The sequence below is a fragment of the Ursus americanus genome, chromosome 1 (genome assembly GCF_024610735.1).
Source record: "Ursus americanus isolate L20-20 chromosome 1, mUrsAme1.1.p, whole genome shotgun sequence".
NCBI classification, from domain to species: Eukaryota; Metazoa; Chordata; class Mammalia; order Carnivora; family Ursidae; genus Ursus; species Ursus americanus.
This window is the reverse complement of record NC_142127.1, coordinates 46,280,917-46,301,728: the sequence shown is the minus strand read 5'-3', so window position 1 is coordinate 46,301,728 and position 20,812 is coordinate 46,280,917. Positions and strand designations below refer to the sequence as shown.

General features: G+C 41.5%; 1 protein-coding gene across 2 annotated transcripts in view; it reads right to left on the bottom strand.

The window, feature by feature from the left end:
- B3GALT1 (beta-1,3-galactosyltransferase 1) overlaps positions 1-20,812 on the bottom strand; it is a 512,358-nt gene that overhangs the window by 28,273 nt on the left and 463,273 nt on the right. For both annotated transcript variants that reach the window (XM_087861203.1, XM_045783434.2), the window contains one exon: positions 11,588-11,710. The gene's annotated coding sequence lies outside the window, so the exon portion shown is untranslated. The remainder of the gene's footprint in view (positions 1-11,587; positions 11,711-20,812) is intronic.

Genomic DNA, 20,812 nt, shown 5'->3' with positions numbered 1-20,812 from the left:
CCATTGGCTGTTCGTGTCATTGCAGATTAACTTGATTTTAATATGCTGTTTATTGAAGGTGGCTCTTTGGCATAGAATTTTGGTTTTACCTGGACATATAACTGCATGTTTATGAACAGCATCAAATGCTTTTAACAAGTGGATCCTCTCATTTTAATAAAATTCCTAACAGTAAGTATTTAGTGTAATTTCTATTTTAAAACACACAGTGGCCAGAAGCGAGACTCCCACAACTTTGGCTTTTGCAACATTGTCTTAACTTTGTTGCTGTTCCCACTCTATAGTAATGGTGTTGCTTAGTACATTCTCTGGGAGGATCAAGGGTAGGAGGTTTCTACATCCCTCCTATTATAAACTTTCCTTTTTAAAAAAGATTTATTTATTTATTTGAGAGAGAGAGAGAGAGAGTGCATGAGCGTGTGTGCATGTGGTGGGGGGAGGGGGAGAGGGAGAGAATCTCAAGCAGACCCCCTGCTGAGCTCGGACCCTGAAGCTGGGGCCCAATCCCAGGACTCTGAGATCATGACCTGAGCTGTAATCAAGTCTGACGCCTAACCAACTGAGCCGCCCAGGCGCCCCACTATAAACTTTTTCTAAACATTTATATGAATATTTGTTATAAGCATAACACATTTTCTCTAATTCCCAAATAATCATCCTCCTTTTTAGCAATGAAGAAATTGAGGCCTAGAGTATTTAAGAGACTTTTTCCCATTCTTTTTGGTCGAACCACATAAAATTGCCACTATGCTATTGCCACTACATAGCTTAAAAACCGTTGAAATATGCAGCTTCTCGTGGCTCAACCCAACAGCTATCTGGGAGAGCCAGGATTCAAACTCGAGTCAGCCAGGGTCAAAGTCAGCCTTCCTTCCACTACGCTGTGATGTTGCCTTATTTCCTTATATTCTGTGTTGTTACAAGAATACAGCCTTGTATGCAATACGTACTCAATGTATGTGGTTAATAAATATCTGTTGTTTGGCTTTCTAAAAATGGGTTTACAGGAAGCACCATAGAGCTATGCTTTGTAACCAGTTAGTAAAGTATTAGGTCTCAGTTTTCACTGGTGTAAATTATAAAGGTTATCAAGGTGTATTAGATTCTATTTCTTGAATCATTAATTCTGCTACTCTCTACCTATGGTACAAGTTTCCCAACATCCAAACAGTGTGCAGAGTGATGGGCTCTTCTCAGAACAGGTGAAATCCTGCATCTCTTCTTGCATTTTCTCCTGCCAGCGAGGCTTAGCAATTTCACAGCTCTTATGAAATGACTGAGAAAGCACTTAGATAATTGGCCTTCAAAATATCCCTCCCCTTTCTTTTCCACTCTATTAACATCTCCTTCCACACTTTAACTCCTTTCCCTGCAACACTTTCTCTCTTCTAGAGATGATACTTTAATTTTTTGGCCACAGGTGTTTAGCTCAAATCCCTACATTGGCCATTTTAAGAATATATCTGCACATTTTGGAAGAACCCAGGTGGTTTTCATATTGAGTATATCCAAAAGATATGAATTTTAAGGGCAAATCAATGACTGCACAATTTATAGTGTAATTACATAGTAATTACTCAATTTGCTTGTGAACACTGACTCCTCTCGATGGGTTTTAAACAGATGTCACAGCAGATGCACTTCATTTAAAGGAGAATTTCTATTAACTGCAGCAGTAGTTGGGCTTATTATGCCAGTGGTGCTGAATTAAATTGGTAAGAGAGGGCACTGTTGAAAACTAGTAGGGACTATGACTCAGACAGGAGAGGGACAGAAGTTGTCACACATGGGAGGATTGCCAAGAGTAAGTGTATCAAATATAGTGTTAGTCTTTCAAAGGATTGATGAATACTTGGCTTTGGGGTTTTATGACAGTTATCGATAGTAATAATTGAATTTTGTACAGAACTTTCTAGCGTGCAAACTTATTTCTACCACATTCTCTCATTTGATTATCACTGGAATTCAGGATGTAGGTATGAGTGTCCTGAGGCTCAGAGGTCACCCAGATTCTCACGGGGGTGTGTGTGGTGGAGCCCAACCTGGCGCCTGGGCTGCCTGGCTCCCAAGCCACTTCTCTTGTCATCACACCATGCTGCCTCTTCAAGCCGAGTCAGTGCAGTCAACAAATCAATTAGATGGTGCATGTGTTTTTAATCAAATTGACTGACGTCTTGATTTGTTAATTTAAAATCAAAGCGATTAAATCACTTGTTTGTGAAAATACAGGTTAAGAAGCGCTCGTTTACTTTTCCTTCAAACTCTCGGTTTTGGTGGTATATATTTTCAAACAGCTACAGTTCTTTTTTTTTTTTTTTTTTAGATTTTATTTATTTATTTGACAGAGATAGAGACAGCCAGCGAGAGAGGGAACACAAGCAGGGGGAGCGGGAGAGGAAGAAGCAGGCTCATAGCGGAGGAGCCTGATGTGGGGCTCGATCCCGGAACGCCGGGATCACGCCCTGAGCCGAAGGCAGACGCTTAACCGCTGTGCCACCCAGGCGCCCCAACAGCTACAGTTCTAAATCAACTTTTTGTGCAACAAAGGAGAGTGCCAGACGTGCACCAACCTTTTCAACTAAATCCGGACACATCCGGGATAATCACCACTGGCACCATCCTCTTCAAATGTGTGGAACAATGTGCCCATATTGATATGGATGCTTTAAAACTATGGGCAAGTTTGAAATCAAAGAATGTACGATGCCTCAGTGGAAATATTGATAGCTCGGAATCACTTGCATCTATTCTTGATTTTCCTTTCCGACCAACACGTGTATTTATTTGTTTTTAACATGACTTGATCCCTACTCCACCCCATTCCAGCTTCATGTTTGGCCTCATCCAAATCTGGGCAGTGGTCTGTTAGGCCCACAGCCTACCTACTACTGACCCTGCTCCCTGCTCTGTAACAAAGGCTGGCCTTAGAGGGGCTTGTCACTCAGGAGGCTGCTCAAGTGGCAAGGGCTCCAGAGAATTTCCTTTGGCTTAGTCCTGAGGGCATTTCCCTGGGGCAGGACTTCCAGATAGTGGTTGGTGAGAACAACAGAGAGAAATGATCTGATTGTCAGTCAACAGGACTCCCACACAAATGTAGAGCTTGGCTGGAAAAATCTGCTTTTGCTCTTTCTTCGTGGTTTTCCTTCCTCATAAAAAATCATCGGCGCTCTCTAGAGATTTCTTTCCTCTTTCCTTTCCTCCCCAGAGACTCTGCAGCAGCTAGACGGTAGCCCTTTCTGCTGCTTTTCTCATTTCCTCACCTGAAGGAGCCGGCTGCCCCAATGTGCTCTCTCCTCGCTCACCTCTCACACCACTCACCTCTTCCTTTCTCCTGCTGGGGATCTGTACCCCACCTTGGGAACACATACCTCCTACGGGCTTCTCTTTCTATTACTTCCTGTGCTCTCCTCTGGCCTTCCTCCCTCAAGCCTGAGGATGGTCCTCCCAGACTTGTTCTGCGGGGCCTGTCAGTAAGCCAGCGGCTGAGTCTCAGCTGGGGGAGCGGTGGCCGTGAGGCCAGTGGAGAAGGAACCAGAGGAGGAGGAAAGGCGGCAAATGAGACTTGCGGAGAGTGGGGATGGGGAAGGGGAGGGCAGAGGGTCTTGCAGTCTGAAAATGAAACTAGTAAGTGGGGCAAGACTTGGCTCTTCTGTTCCGTTCCAATTTTATATATAATACTTTGTATATCTGTTACATTATAAATCTAATACTAATATAATATAAATAGATTAATACAACATTAGGAATATTTTAATCAATATGAGAAATAATTTCTGCAAAATGTCTGACATAGTGAGTGAAACATAAAAGACACTCAATAAAAGATGGTTATTACATTATTGTTTTTTAAGACCTAAAGTGACTCAAATAAATGACCTGGGTTCAAACCACGGAGCAAAATCTAGTTTTGATAAACGCAGCACTGTCTCCTTGGGAAAAGGTTCTCTATGTGCTAATATCCAGATTGTGGCAGTCAGTTGTGAGGGATATCACAGGAAACGTATAATACTAGTCGCCAAGTGCTGAAGTTTGCACGATTTCGGAGACAGGAGAGTGTAAATGTAAAGACCTAGATTCCACTCCTAGACATGCATTAGTCTTGAAACATTCTGTAATCTCCATAGGTCTCTGTCTCCTAACCTGCCGAATGAAGATGCCGTAGAACCAAGCGCAAGCCCTCGTTCTTAGCTCACATGGGATCAGAGGTGCACAGCTCATGACACAGGGCTTAGCGCACAGTCAACACTCAATAAAGGCTGTCCCTTATTGGGTTTCGGTTTTAAAAATTAGAGCCGATTTAAGTTTATCCTTGTAAAGACACTGATTTTACTCACATGCCCTCTGATTAACTTTCCTGGGAGACAAAGAAAGGGGCGTGGCTTAAGACCCACTGGGAGTGTGCGACCCACGAGAAATTTTTCTCTTACGTGGACTGCGACAAGAAAAATACGAGCAACCACTACACTGCAGAATAGCAGGACAAAAATATCAGAACCCACTAAAGTGGGTTTCTCCTCAACTATACAATCTCGGCCTATCATATTTCTGGCCGTTTCAAATGCCCATAGGCCATTTTCCCACAGTTATATTAATTAATTTATAAGGCAGTTTATCATATGCTAGACTTATTTCACTAGAGTATGAGGGATATTTTGTGCTTTTAGGAAAGGTATGAGAAGCCATTTGTGGAATCTCAAGTAGATTTTATTAGTGAAGAAGGATTTGTTGACCATATCATATTATAGGGCATTTTCCATATGCCTTAATACTATATGGTTTATGCTAATTCATTCGACCAACATCTATAGAGCAACTGCTACTTTTCTGCTCTGGCCTAGGTCAGAGAGCCAAAGATGTGTGAGACGGGTTGCAGCCTGGTGAGAAAGCATGGTGCCTTGCACACAGCTGAATAAATATTTGCTGAGGCAACTGGAAAATACATCCTCACTTAATCATATTTGCTGTTAGAGAGCTAAGCACAAACTGGCCTAGGAGGAAAGGGGAGGCAGCAACTACTCTGGGTTGCCACACGTTTGCTGCCTGGAGAAGTCTTTACTGTGCTTACAGATCTCTCTGTGCTGTCTTTTCAGGGCTCAGTAAAATTTACCAAGAATACCTGCCCTCAAATCCCAGGACGGAGCACTGTGATGTGGCCAACCCTAACTTCAACTCCCATCCTTGGGACTCCTTTTTTTCTCTTTTCAACCTAGGAATTATATAATGTTCTGGTTTCCATTCTAGTGTGTTCAGTGGCCGAGGCTCAGCTCAGGAAGGTCTTTGGTTATAGTACATCCAAGGCCAGAAACAAACACAGCATCGGAAACGCAAACTTGGGCAGTGGCCATGCAACGAAGGGAAACTGCCGTGTCTGTGGCCAGAGAGAGGGCAGCGGTGAGTGTTATTTGCAGAGAGCTCACCTGGCTCCCTCTCCTCAGCCCTGCACTGCACACAGCTGGAACTGCTTAGATCCATCTTGTTCACTCTGTCTTAGCCAGGTCCAGTCTAGGCCGGCCCAGTTCCCTATAGGCTCCTAAGGTCACAAGGCAAATAACAAAGTTGGTGTTCAAACCCAGGCTGTCTGACTCCCGGGTTCACACTGTACGCCACCATATAAGTTGTATTCCCAGCACCTAGTATGGGGCCTAGGAAATAGTCCCTCCTTCTGGTTTTCCTTTTTCCTTGTATGTCTCTGTGATGGTTAATTTTACAGGTCAACTTGGCTGGGCCATGGTGCCCAGATATGTGGTCAAACATTATGCTGGGTGTTTCTGTGAGGGTATTTTAGATGAGATTTACATTTAAGCCAGTGGACTTTGAGTAAAGCAGATTTCTGTCTATAATGTGGTGGGGGTGGGGAGGGGTAGGACTCCTCCAACTAGATGAAAGCCTGAATAAAAAGTGGGTCTTCCCTGAGCAAGGGGGAATTCTCCAGCAGACTGCTTTTCGGATGAATAGCAATGCCTGCTATTTCTGGTTTTCCAGCAGAATGGCTTTGGACTCCAACTGTAATTCTTTCCTGAGTCTCCATCCTGCTGGCCTCCCTTCTCAGATTTCAGACTCACTGACTCCACAGTCCTTAAAATACAACTCCTCTTATATATACACCCCTCTTTTCCTCTCAGTCTAAGTTTTGCCTATTTCCTTCCTTCCTTCCATCCATCCATCCTTTCTCTCTCTCTCTCTCCCTCTCTCCCTCTCTCCTTATCTTATACTTAATCTATCACCAAGTCCTGCCAGTGTCACTTCGGAAACTTCTATTTTTACTTCACTCCGTCCTCACTACCACTGCCTGACCTCTCTGTGGGTATTCTTGGGGTGGCTCCTATAGTCTTTCTAAGTGGTCCACATACACATTCTGTTTCCCTCCAACCTTTTTTTCTTTACAGCCACAGTGATCTTTCTACAAGACAAAGCCGATCATACCATTCTGTTCTACGACCCGTTTGAAACCATTCAGTGACTTTCTATTTTACTTCGGAAGAAGGTCAGTTCTTAGCATGACTACACGGTGGTTCCCAAGGCTCTGCATGACCTCATTCTGCAGTGTTTCCTCCTCACTCTCTACACTCCAGCTACTCTTACTCTTTTTGAAGTCTTCAAAAATGCTTCCTCACATCACTGGTCCTTTGCACACACTGTTTTTTATTTTTAAAACTATGGAACATTATTCCCAGCCTCTCAATTCTCATATCAGGAGTCACTGTGAAGGAGAAATTGTGTTCCACATACCCTTCCCTCGGTTTACTCAAAAATTTTTTTTGTCATGTAATCTTATGTTATTTACCTAAACTAATACAAATAATGATAGCTAAGGTTTCTTGAGTTTATCAAACTCAAGTGTCCAGCATGATGCTATTTTACAATCATTGTATTTAAATATTATGTAATTAAAAAATACAACAAAATCTGAGAATTATATAATATTCTTCTTCTTTTTTATTTTTTACAGATGAGGAACCGGAGAGCCCGGACGGGAAGCTGAGTGCCTGTTCAGTAGTGTGCAGTGGGTATCTGGCTCTCCCGCTGGACTGTGGACTTGGAGTGAGATGAGGCCAGGTCTGCTATTGATCAGCACTGTTAGAAGACTGCCCGGCATATAGAATGTGTTTAATACCTACTTGTTGATTGAAATAATGATGACTATTTGAATGAGTAAGGAACTAGGACACATTTTAATATGGGAACTGGGTACCTCTTTCATTCTCCACTCTAGTCACTTATGAGGTTATTTATAAAATTCTTGACAGTTGCTTGCGAATGAGAAAATGGCATCCCCAATGCTAGAGGTGCTTTAGAGTACCTTCCACTCTTCATTTTGATGACCATCTGCTCCATTTCCAAATGAGGCACCTACTTAGTTTAATTTTCCTCACAGTGAAGGATGATTTTTTTTTTGGTCCCAGTCCTTCTAGGGCTTCTAAAACAGAGGGAGTCACGCACACATAGACTCATGTTTACAAACACACACATGCTGTGTGAGGTAAGCCCACATAGCTGCTATAATGAACAAATGCTAAGTTTTCGAGCTTTGTTGATAGTTATTTCTTATTTGTATAATAACCTAATAGGGGTGTTCCCACCTGGCCAGACAGCTTTCCACCTGGTCATCTAGGAGCCTAGCTCCTTCCATCATCCCTGGGGGCCCCACAGAGCATCAGGGGAGAGTGAGCATGGGAAGGCACACCTACTTCCTAAAAATCCTGGCCCCCAAATGTAGCACGTCACTTCCACTGATACTCCATTGTGAGAAAGTCATCATGTGGTCTTACCCAGTTCTAAGGAAGAAAAAGAAATATTGTCTAGTTATATGCCCAGGAAGAAAAGAGAGAAAACATATTTGAGTGAGGCACTGGTCGTCTTTGCCCTAGCTCCCATCCCTATAATACAAAGCACAGACATGCTTTAAGATTAATACAAAGTGCTCTGGTGGATGGGAAGATAGAGCTTAATTTTAGTTTTAATTTTAATTTTAATGGTGAATATCTTAAAGACCAGTGGAGAGGATTTTGACTGGGTCTTGAAGGAAAGGTAAGTCCTTGATAGAAAGAGATCCTAATGACTGTAACTGAGACCAGTGCCAAAAATGATGATGTCAGAAGCCAGGAGAGAATGGGGGTATGAGAAAAATATATGCCTCTGCCTTGGTCTCTGTGTACATATACCTCACAATCAAGTAGAAATTATTTCAATAATTTCTTTTTCCTGATTTTCCTGAACTCCTTCTATAAGTAACTAATTAACAAACAGAATTACCCCCCTTCACCGTGAATATCTTATCCTTAATGTGAAAATATGAAATAATTAGAGGGTGCACTGTGTAAGAACTTTAATGTCATGGAAAACTTCTATTTTCAAGACTGTGCTAATTATACAGGATGAGGCTGAACAAAGGGAAGATGTGCAATTAGCAGAGCACAACTTATTACGAGCAGCGCTGTTTAGAGGCTCTTCCGAACCTAGATATGTAATAAACGAAGAATGATCTAGTATTTATCTTTCAGAGGACAGCTCTGGCGATCACAGAAATGCAAGGCTGGGCTACTCTGGAGGGTAGTAGTACACAATCCAGCCTCAGTAGGAGAGAGGAAGGAGAAGGGTCTTTAGAGGGGGAAGATCGCCATCCCTTCCTTGGTCTGCCACGCACTGGCTGCGTGATCATAACCTTTCTGGGCTGCTGCCTCCTGTATGGAGATAATACTAAATATGAAAACACTTAGCACTGAGCCTGGACTATATTAAGGACCTCATTTTTATTTTAGATCCATTTCCCTTCCTTTCTCCTACTTTTCTTTTTCTTAAGTAGTATTTCATTCACCTCAATAAAAAATCCTTAAGACTTTAAGAACTGTACAAGAATGACTGTAATATCAGCTGGATGTATTTCCTCTAAATCTGCCGAACTTCAATAAAGGCAGTTATAATATCTGTGGCTCTATCTGAGCAATGTCAAGGATAAAGAAATACCTTACTTGTCAAGTCCCAGGAGGGCTGACTCAGCTCCTCTTTTTTTTCCAAAGAAGATAAACCGCATCTCACGCAATTTGCTTTTTGCTAGGGGCTTTTTGTTTTGTTTTCAAACAAGATCTTCAGTGCAAAAGACAATCTCTCATACATATACATTAAAGGAACTATGGTGAGTCCCGTGAAGGTTTGGGCTTTTCCCTAGATTCTGTTGCTAGAATATTAGAAATTGATATGAAAAGCTGAGAGCTTAAAAATCACACAATATTCCATGTTATTCAATTGCGAAATGCTGTGGGCTTCCATCCTGAGCCTCGGCTTGGCTCTCAATGGCCTATATACTCAAGTGCATCTTCGTATTGACTGAAAGGATAGAGGCCCTCAGCTCCTGAGAAGGCATTAGGATTACATTATCATATCAATAGCCCACATGCAAAGTTCTTGATAAAAAAACGATCATAATCCAGAGGCAAGAGATAAAATATGAGAGTTTGATTTGTGTAAACAAATCAAAAGCATTTAAAGTCAGCTACTTAATCTATCTCCAAGCCTTGCCAGGAATATAAATATCAGAACAGCCTCAGAGCCAGAACAGGCACAAGCTGAGAGAGTAGAAGGAACTCTAAAGATTATTTGCTACTTTTTCCGGACTTACTATAATCCAGCCATATTGACCTTCTTTCAATTCTGTGAACCAGCCAAGCTCAAAGCCTCTTGTCTTAAAGCTTCTATAAATCACCTTTCTGCCTGTTCAGGAGTGCCTCTTGTAATAGTTAGGATTGTCTCTGTTAAGCTACATTAACAAAAAACTTCCATATCTCAGTGGCTTAAGACAATAACAATTTGTTGTCTGCTCATGCTACATGCTGTGCACCTCCAGTGTGGGTTGGCTGAGGGGTCCTTGTTCTTTGAGGTGACACCTGTCCCAGGCGAAGGGAGCAACCACATCTTGGACCACATCCCCTGGCAAAATGCCATAGGGACAGGGAGCTGGAGTAACATCAGTTCGATGCTCCAGCTTGGAAGAGACATGCATCATTGCTACACACAACTGATTGGCCAGACCAAGACCCATGGCCTCATGGAATCTCAGGGTGAAGGAGGCAGCGCAATCCAATCACATGCCTGGAAAGGGGAGGGACTGGGAATAGCCCTCTCGCCTCTCATACCTGCCCTGACTACCTTTATGAAGCTGGTTCTAGTTCTTTGCTGTCTAAGCACCCCTTTTATTTTCCATAGTGCTAATCACAATATGTAATTGTATTATTTATTTCCTGCTGTCGTTCTAATCTTTTTCTTCCATTGAACTATAAGAGCCTTAGGAGGAAGGACCACATCAGGAGGCTAATTCCAGGCTAGTTCCCCCAAACGGTCAATCTGCCTAATACAGTTAAATACTGAATATATTTGTCTTGAGTTTGGAGAACCCTTATGGTGTTAGTGTCCTGTCTCTGAGTCAATGTCCTTTTGGCTATGCTCTGATGTCCTCTGGCTATGCTCTGATGCCTCTCAATTACTCCTTACCAGAGGGTCCTCTCCCTACATAACAGCTGGGGCAAAGGCCAAGACACTGGGCATTCCCTCAAATGCTGTTATGAAGCAAAGTGGAAAACTATCAATTGAAACCTCATAGAAATCTCCAAAGGTGGCAAAACCCAACATACCCAGTGCAAATTGCTGTAAACCTTGTAAATAATGAAAAGAAGAAAGGAGTTCGGTGAACGGCATTTTGTTGAATTTGCTTTAGTCAAATGAATTTGCAGGGAATTAGCTCAAAGCTACCCCCACTCACAGTACCTCATTGTCAGACAGCCTGGTATTTGGAAGGCAGCCTAAAATAACTGCCCATTTCATGGGCAAGGAAACTGTAGTTAGTGGCCCAGATCACAGAGGTGACGGTGGAAGAGATAACAGTATGATTTGAGTCCCCTGCTGCCAGCGTGGGGCTTCTCTTCCTGAGACACACTTCAGGAAGGCTGCATTCATTTCTATAAACTTAATAGCACTCTATTTAGGGCAAAAAGTTAGCGTATGAAGGAATATTCTGAGTATTTGTCTTGAGTTTTATCACTTTAAATAAAAATATTTTAACAATTACTTGTTATTTTGGACACTTTTTATAACTATTCCATCATTTTCTATATAAAAAGACTATTATTTTCAAGTGAAATAAGAAATAATTGAAGCACAATTGCCTGTGGGACAAGGTTATTTCAGCAAAGAAGTTTCAAGAATCAATTAGCTATAGCCTTGGCGAAATGGATTTTTAAATAGGCATTGTCTCAGGTCACCTAAGGCATATATTTAGTTCCCCGATGTTTCATCTTTAAAGAGGCCACCACTAAAATCAGCCAAAGGTTTTGCAGGCACTTGTAAATATGAATTTTTTAAAAAGGCCATTCTTTTTTTAGCTTGCATTTTTTTCTCCTGGATCATTCAGGAACAAGGGTTATTTCATGGCTCATGGCAAGGGTATTTACGTGTTATATAGCACGTAAACAGTAATGAAAGAAACTAAACTTTTCTCTTTCCTCGTTAGTCCTTAGATGTCGATTTCTGCTTTTATAGAATCGCCGTTATTTTCCCCCAGTGACAGACTGCGTAACTGAGCAGTGCCTTCTCTTACCTGTTGGGCCAAGCTTGCCGTGGACTCCTTCTCACCGCAGGTGCCGGGTGCAAGGCATGGTCTCCGTTTGTCTGAGCGGTGGCTTATGCCAGGAGAAGCTGATGCTTAGCAAACTGCAGGATCCTGTGTAGAAAGCCAGAAGAGAGAAAACTTTAGAAACAATGGATATTAATCAGCCTCTGAATTCTGCTCCTTAAAAAACAAAAGACTCGTATTCAGGCTATAAGTACAATATACAAAATGGCATAGGAGTAAGCAGTGAATACAGGTCGATCAAGTGAGAAGAATAATGAACAAATGAACAAAGGGAGGTCAGAGCTGGTCATAGGATTGCAAACTCACGTGCCTACTACAAGACCAGGCGAGTGGCGTCGATGAGGGCAGGCCAGGTGTGAGACAACAGGGGGTGGTGGTAGGGCTGTGATGACCTAGTAAGCACACGTCCCAGCTTAGAGGGGAGCCAGCACTCCCATCCGGCTGACAGTTTTCATTGATGCCACAAAGAAAAACAGATCTAATAATGCCACAACTTCAGATTTTCAAAGGAAGACAGAAAATAAGGATTTGCATGTAAAAATCTCTTGTTTTGTACTGTAGAATTAAATTAAACAAAAACTTTGTGCAGGTCGAACAAGGCTAAAGCCAAAGTCTCCTGGAAGGTCAGGGCTAGCTCATGGGTGCCTGGCTTGTACCTAAGATCTAATGCGACATCTTCAATTTCCAAATGATGAGAAGGGGTTCTGGGGGCTGAAGCAAAGGGCCGCCGGGGACAAGGACTCAGCTAGTTAGTGGCAGAGCTGGGGCTTCTGAGCACGAGTACCTTCCCTTTTACCCATAGCCTTTGACTTCTGTTTGTGACTACCCTGAGACTGGCCGAATCTGAGCAGATCTGTGGAAATGACAGACTGGAGGGCAACCAGAAGCAGCCTTCAGCTATCTGAGCCTTGGGTCTCAAGCTGCATTTGCATAAAACTTCATACCAAGAGGCATAATTTTCTGTTCGTACCATTCATGTTATGGAATGAATGCTGGGTAAAGCTGGGTGACTAAGATAGGGTGGGCCCTCTTGGGAAATAACACTCTGGCGGCAGGTATGTGTTTGGGGTGGTGTTTAAGCGGTGTGGCTGGATGTGAAGAATGGCAGTGCCAGGGGTGTGGGCAGAGGCATGAGTGGTCCCCCTGAATCTACTTGCTGGCTCCAGTTTCTGCTAAAGGCTGCTCTTGATACGAGAGGCAGTGTTGTGCGATGGCTAAGTGTAGGGGATGGGTTGAAATACTGACTCAGCTGTTACCGTGCCTTAAGCTCTCTAGGGTACATGTATAAAATAGTGATAACACGACCTGAATCATAGAGTTGTACTGAGATGTAAATGAATCGATACAGAGAAAATGCCTAGAATGGTATTTGCACAAGGTAGGCGCTCAGTAAATGTTTGTTAGTATTTGTAACGCACACCAACATCTATTGAATGCCTAATGTATACCAACTTGCCTACATTATCTGTAAGCATCACCACAATCCTCTTCATTTTATATTATTATGTTTACTTTAATAATAAGAAAGCCATGACCTTGACAGATGGTCTCTGGTCTAATATCACCCTGGGAGGTAGCAGAGCCAGTGCTTGACACTAGGCGTACCCAGCTTAACCATTTGTTAAACCCACCTCTCCAGTGCCTTGCCAGTGTTCAACTGAAGACACTATTCAGATCTTTGAAGGGAGAAAAAGTCAACTTTGGTCAAACATCAAATACTTATCAAGTCAAACACCGAAGCAAAGGAGACCTAAAGTAAGCAATCAAAAGCACTGCAATGCTTGATAAAATACTCTGCCTCATGTAAAAGTGTACTGTTCTAGAATGGGAGTGTGCCACATGATTGAGAGTAAGTCAGGAGAGTGTGTGGTCAAGTTTTAGTGTGCCTAAACCCTCACACTTACCCTTTATAATGCGATGGCTCTTAATAGATGAATAGTGATAAATTAGGGGTGCCTGGCTGGCTCAGTCAGTAGAGCATGTGACTTTTGATCTTGGGGTCGTGAGTCTGAGACCCACATCGGGGGTAGATATTACATAAAAAAAAATCTAAAAAAATAGCGATAAATCAAATTCCATGGAGGTAGCTTTTAGGAATTAAAACACATATTGGATATTGACATTCGGAAAATAACACCTGGAAGATTTACTTCAGCATCTTAAAAAAAATTCCTCATTTTTACAAAATGAATATTTTCTATACAGAAAAAGAATGGAATACAACATAAACATTTACTAGAGTGGATGAAGTGTGAGTAAGAAGCATCTTGTAAAACATTACTGAATGAAGAAGAGGAAGCAAGGAATAAAGGAAATGAGTGGTTACTGACTGCTAGCATGAGTCAGATCTTATGCCAGGTAACTCTGGGTACAATTTAGCACTCACTGAATGAAAAATAACCAAACCAGGGCCAAAATAGGTTGGGAAATGTATGTATGGCCAACTCCAATTTCCCACAGGTAGATATTTGCATTTATACATCTCAAATCTAACTTGGACATAACTCCTTATCTGACCACCCATTCTGTTCAGTTTTTTTTTTTTTTGACACACACACAAAATTTAAATATAATTAACTTTAAGCAATGGAAGGGAGGGAAGGTAACCTTTCAACCAGAATATTAAATTATCATCAGTGCTAGGAAAATATAAACTAGGAAACATATAGATGCAAATTTTCTTGACTTTAGGATGAACCTAACATTACTGTAAGAGATAATATCTGTTTTCAGCAATAATATAGGAAAAGGAAATATACTGTATAAGACAAGATGAAGAAGATAAGCCACTTTTTTTCCATTTGATTTCTAAAGTATAATTTTAGTATTTAAGTTTGAGGCATAGCAACTTTACAGAATTTAAAATGCATCCACATCCAAAAGTTCATTTTGGAATACAAAACAATATTTCAAAGTCAAATAGAAATGAATTTGTTCATTATCTACTCTTTTGGATAATTGCCATTATTGCTATTTCTCCTTGGGCAGATAATTGAAAATTGACTATATAAATTGTTCTGTTTTTCTGGGGAAATAGCTTAGACTAAAAATTTGTCACCCACCTCTTAATCTAAGTTACAATTTTACCAGGCCTAAAAATAACAGCTACTTTAGGGCATTATTCTATTATATCTCATTAATATCTTCCCCTCTTTTTAGCTTCATGTGGCAAAAAAGAATTCTGGGGGTGCCTGGCTGGCTCAATTGTTAGAACATATAATTTTTGGTCTCTTGCCCTGTAGACAAGTCATGAGTTCAAACCCCACACTGGGTGTGGAGCCTTCTTAAAAAAAAAAAAAAAATTGTAAAAAAAAAAAAAAAAAAAAAAGATTCTGCCCATGCCCTTCTTGTCTAAGGAATCACATTCGTTTTGTGTGTCTCCACACACAAACTCTATTAGAGTTAGCTATGAAGTATTTTAGTGACAGAATAGGACAGATAAGGTAGTGATAATGTTTGGACAGGGGATTTTATCTCCCCGGTTTTGCTGCAGCCCTCTTTGTGACAATGGAGGCATTTGCACTGTGAATCTCTAATGTCCAAATCTGGCCACACTTGGTCCTGGTTTGTGTGTGGTCTGTCTGCAACCAAGGACTTGAATAAAGACTGACAGAACAAAACAGAAAATGGGGCGCATGGGTGACTCTGTCGGTTGGGCATCTGCCCTCAGCTCAGGTGGTGATCTTGGGGTCCTGGGATCAAGCCCAGTATTGGGCTCCTCGCTCGGCGGAGAGTCTGCTTCTCTCTCTCCCTCTGCCTCCTCCTCCCTGCTTATGCTCTGGCTCTGTCTCTTTCCCTCTCTCTCTCTCAAATAAATGAATAAAATCTTAAAAAAGCAAAAAAAGAACAAAACAGCGCTGTTGTGTTGCCTATTTATTAACTTACCAGGTTAAGTTCTGTGAGTCATTAGGAAACCCGGTGGAGGTAACAGTTGATCTAATTAGTGAACGAACTTAGGAGACAGAACAGGGTTTTCACTCTGTTAAGTTTCAATGATCACGGACTTACTTTTCCATTTCTCTTATCACAGGCTGGATTCCTAGGAAACAGACCTTGAGACTCTGAGATACCCACGAAGGACATTTATCAGGGCATGTTCTCGGGGAGTGACACCCACACCACGGTGAGAGGGGAAGGAAGAAAGGGAGGGAGAGGTTGAGCTGTGATGCAGTCACGGAGGCCTAAGCCCATGCTGAGGCAGCACCGGGGCAGGGACGGCCGCAGAGGTCCACGAGTGCCGGGGCCAGCTTTGACCGCTGCAACTTCTGCTGGCTAGGTCTCCCCTATTCTACACAGAGTATTATTCTAATCGCAGGATTTCTAGCCCTGCTGCGTTGTCAGTGGTCTTTATTGTTGCCTTTCTGAAAGAGGCAATTGAGCTCCCCTAGAAACAGAACGAGTCCTATGAGATAAGACTCACCGATAAGACCACCAGAGCCTAAGTGACAGGGTGATCAAAAGAGCAAGCACTGACGATACTCCAACAACATCTGGGATAAAATACTCGGGAAAAAAAAAAAAAAACCAATAAAAATGATTTTGTTCAAAAGTATGTCCATTTCTTCAGATGTGAACATGGTCATTCATACTAATGAAGCAGAATGACAAAAACTGCAGCATGTCTTTGGTTAATGAAGTCACTAAGTATTTCTGGAGGCAGCTCAGGATGTATATATGCCATAAGGTGGGAGAAGATTTAAGTGTATTAACCAAGCCACACCAAGAATTTCAATTAACATCATTCCAGCTTTTTTTTTTTTTAAGTTAATTTCTAGGAAAGATGATCTAAGCCAGTTTCTGTTTGCAAATACCAACATTGTTAGGAAACTCGGAGAGCAGGGTGAGAGACTTCACCATCGGCTGGGCTAGAAAGTTGCAGGGGGACCGTTCTGTATAGAGCTGCACATCTATTGAAGATTTTTCTTCTTCTGAGCCCTTTACTCCACAGAAAAAGACAATGGGGAGACCCAACATTTGACAAGCAGAGACAGATAATACAGAAACTCTTCTCAGCTTTGCCCCTTAGGTCCTACACTAAATCTTCGCACCACACACTTTGCAAAACACCACTTAGGCATCTGATTCAGGAAAAAACAATAGACTTCAAATGGAGGAGAACTTGCCATGATTTTAGTGCATGAGGCTAGAATTTTGAAACTCAGTAAGAAAAGTGTGGATGATTCTAAAATTCAGTGATTAAAAAGTGACTCAGTACTGACTATCTCCATCCCATCATCTGTCACGTTTCTGTAACAGGCATCAAAGCGGAGAGGAAATGAGGTTTTCCAAAAAGTGTTCTTTCATGACATAAAATCACTGGGCACAAACTCCGTCTTATACATCACAACATAAGCACGGAGCCTTGTATCTGGTAGGAGCTCAGTCTCTCTCAATATCTTGATCTTAGATGAAGTGATAAAATATAGCTACGGCCATACTGTGGATTCTAGAATCAGCTTCTTAATTCCTTTCCTGTAATATCCACTGTTTCATTCAACAAAACTAGTTTGAGTATTTTCTATTATTATGGTATTCTACTAGGAGCTGGAAATACAAAAGAACTCATATCCTTGTTGAGAGAGATAAAAGTCAGATAACAAGTATAGTAATGGAGACACTGGAGTACAGAGGAGAGATCCTAACAGTGTGCTTACGTGCGTGTATGCACAGGCCTTCGTTGGTGTGTGATCAAATGCATTTTTCTCTTGAACGAGGTGTTCAGAATACCGAAAATTAGGAGGAATAGCTCTACTTGTTCTGACTTAAAAATATGAATGCAGTTAATGTTTCTGTTAGTCAAAGAGGGGATACCGTGAGGATAAAGGAATTTAGCATGGAGCCCCAAATCACATGGCCCATCTTTTCCTGATTTTAAGCTGAAATACATGGGAGCCAGTCTTTTAACAGTTCAACAATATTTTTACTTTCCTTTTAAGAGTAATTCACATGCTAGGTCCTGGGGATTTAAAGAAGAATGAAGAAAATCCAAGTTGTTTTCAAAGTCTTATTAAGTAAGAAATTCCAAATATCTGGTACACTATGAGCTCTTTACAAGTTCGATATAACTTCATGATAATTTTCAGGAATACAAATGTCCTAATGTATATTTACTTATAAAAGTTTAGCCTGTATAAGTGAGTTGCTTCACAAATGATTTTGGTACAACATGAATTTACTTTATAACAAGTAAACACAGAACGATGGAATAGGTCCTTGTTTATGTTTCGCTGTCAAACTTTTTATCTACAGTTTTATCTCTGCCTTTATAGATGCCAAAGAAAATAATTCTGAAAATTAAGACCATTCCAAAGTATACGTGCAAAGAAATTCTGCAAAGCTTGCATACTGACTGAGTCAACTACTGCCTTGCTGGATTTTTCAGGTCGTGCACCACATACCTTGCAAATACTGTTCTAGTAAATCACGCCATGTAAGCTCATGGAATTTGAACATGACTGCTGATTTTGAACATGACTGACTTGAACATGACTGTCTGCAGCCAGTTAGTTCCAGTGAGAATTGAGGATGACCCATCTGTGGGCAGTTGCTTTGCTCTTTTTCTTTTTCTTTTTTTTTTCTTTTTCTATTGGCATTTTATTCTAGATCAGTCTTTTTAGGAATGGATATGGCATCTGCCACTAGAGATAATGTGTGAGAGAATAGGCCAGTGTCTGTACAAATATATCACCACCATTAAAAAAACAACAACAACAAAACAGCAAAACAAAACCATCTAAAGTGCATGCCCTATAGCCAATCAAAGCAGCAACAGCACCTGTTAATTCAAAGGGTAGAATCTTGACTTGACATGTAGGTGGAAAGCGATCCCCCTCCTGATTTAAGAGGTTCCCCGCCATACGCAGGCACATTTAGTGCAGATGCCAGCACCCATACGGACCAGACAGACTCATGCAGAACACCTGCAGCAGCTTCCGCAGAGGGTGGGAGGTGGAGGGTGGGGACTTACAGAGAGGTCACCTTTGTTCTTCACGGATCATCCTGAATGGAGATGTCTGTATTCTTAGATCCGCGAGACTTGCTAAAGTTGTGGGCATGGCTAGCAATAGGTCCATGTGGGAGCAGGGCATCTTTTCTTCTGAAACATAAAGCTCTTCTCTTGCCCTAGCTTTGATGGGTCCTTAGATGTACAAAGAAAATGCACATCTTTTAACTTCCAAACTGGGCACATGTTCCTCAGTAGAAGTTCCAAAGGGAGGGGGAGTTAAACCTGCCTCTGTGAAAGTGTTCTCCACGCTAACTTGTAAAAGAAGTCAGGTTGGAGATGTCAGGGAAACAGAACTCATGTGAAAAAACACAAGTCCTTTTATTTGGAAAACAAAATTAGGTGAAGTCTGTAGACTAATGATCTCATAGAAGGACTAAATTTGAATGTCAGACACTTAAGAAATAGGTTCCTAGGAGAAAGCTTACCCTTTTCGCTACAATTCTGCTACATGAATGAAGTTTTATACCTGTTATTCTAGTACTTTGATTAATGCTATTTTTTTTCAAGTTTTGATTTCCAGAATGCCCTGCTCACTAAAGGTCCTGGAAGCCACCTATACCTCATGCCCTTGACAGCAATATCACCTGGGCTGCTTACCATTCTTTTGCCTTGAACTTCTCTGATATTTAGGCAGCCCTCTCCGTCACTGAGAACAGGGTGGGTGAGCTACACCCTCCTGTTTTCTTCTTGTGTTACTGTTTTTGCCTGATTTCTTTTCAGGAAGAAGCTGTACATTTTCACTGGACAGATATAGGAAAAGAAACTGTTTTTCTCCAAAGATAACAATCAATGACCTTGGGCAATACGTGCAGAGTTTTCTAGACTTCTATTTAAAAATTATCTGATAAACTGCCTTTGGGTCTACGTGTTGCTTTCTTTGTGTGGGGCAAGAAGTAGGACCTACTAAGCTTAGCAAGTTTAGCTGGGTGTTACTTAAACTGTAGGCAGTAAACACAGATGTGCTCTGTAGTGCACAGACAGCTGGAATGATCAATTTTACAGTTGAAGGTTACATTAAGAATTACCTGGTCCTGCCTATATTCATTAAACTTAGTGCAATAGTAGCCCCAAAGATATGGTACCTTAAGCAATCCATCTGTTCCTTCCATTAAAACCTTCTTGGTCCGGCTCCTAAAAACCAATCCACTCATTTTTCTCTTTCAATGAAAAATAAAAAAGAAATTTTGAGAAAAGTCACAAATCAGGGCAACTGTGTGTGTACTCCTTGTAATACATTTCCCCTGGAAAAGAATGGTAATAAGTACAAAAGGACCTGTGAAATATGCCTCCATTAAAGTAAAATACAACTCTTGCACAGGCTAAACACATACCTAGAACTGCCCACTGCTCCACGGGATCGTGACACTTGTGATGGAATGAGGGTGTAAATAGGCCACTCAGAGTGTACTTTTTTTTTAAAAAAAAAGGTATTCCTTGGGGAGTTTTGGATAGACGTACTGCACGTTCTTTCATTTCTGAAGGCTTTGTGCACGAAGCGAAGGAAGCAACTACGCAGAGCAAAACCACCCGCTAAAGCTCAGAGATGGGCTAGCGGCAGCAACCCTCCCCCCCCCCCCCCCGCCCCCAGCCCCAGGCCAGCCCAGGGGAGCAGGCGCCAGCGCATTTTCTTCTCTTCCTCACCTGGAAGATGCAGTACCTGAAATCAGGCAGAATCAAACAATGCACGTTCCGAAATCAACAGAGCTAAGTACATCGTGAGCTCTCGAGGATGATAAAACACCACACATGCCCACACTATACCACCACAGCAACAGTTTTTATTTTTGTAAAGTAATTATCAACTTATGTATGCATGATTACAGTATTTGAGATCCAAGATCCTTGGAAAATCTGATGTTGCAATCAAAACATAATTGAGCTATTTTGGAATAGAAAGCCTATTTGCTTTTCAAAACACATAAATATCTAAAAATTAAATGATGACCCATTTAGAACCATGTTGCTTCACTGCAGTCTTTTAAGGATTTGCTTTAAATGAACTTCCCTGCTTGATGGAAAGTTCTATAGTCTGATGTTGTTCGTTCCCAACCAGGGGTGTGTGTCTGTGTGTCTGCGTGTGTGTGGAGGGAGTGGGTGGACGTGGTCAGCAATGATGAATTAATTTCCTCATGGGATCTGATCCAAAAATCCACCTGCACACCAATCATTATTTGCAGCCTAAA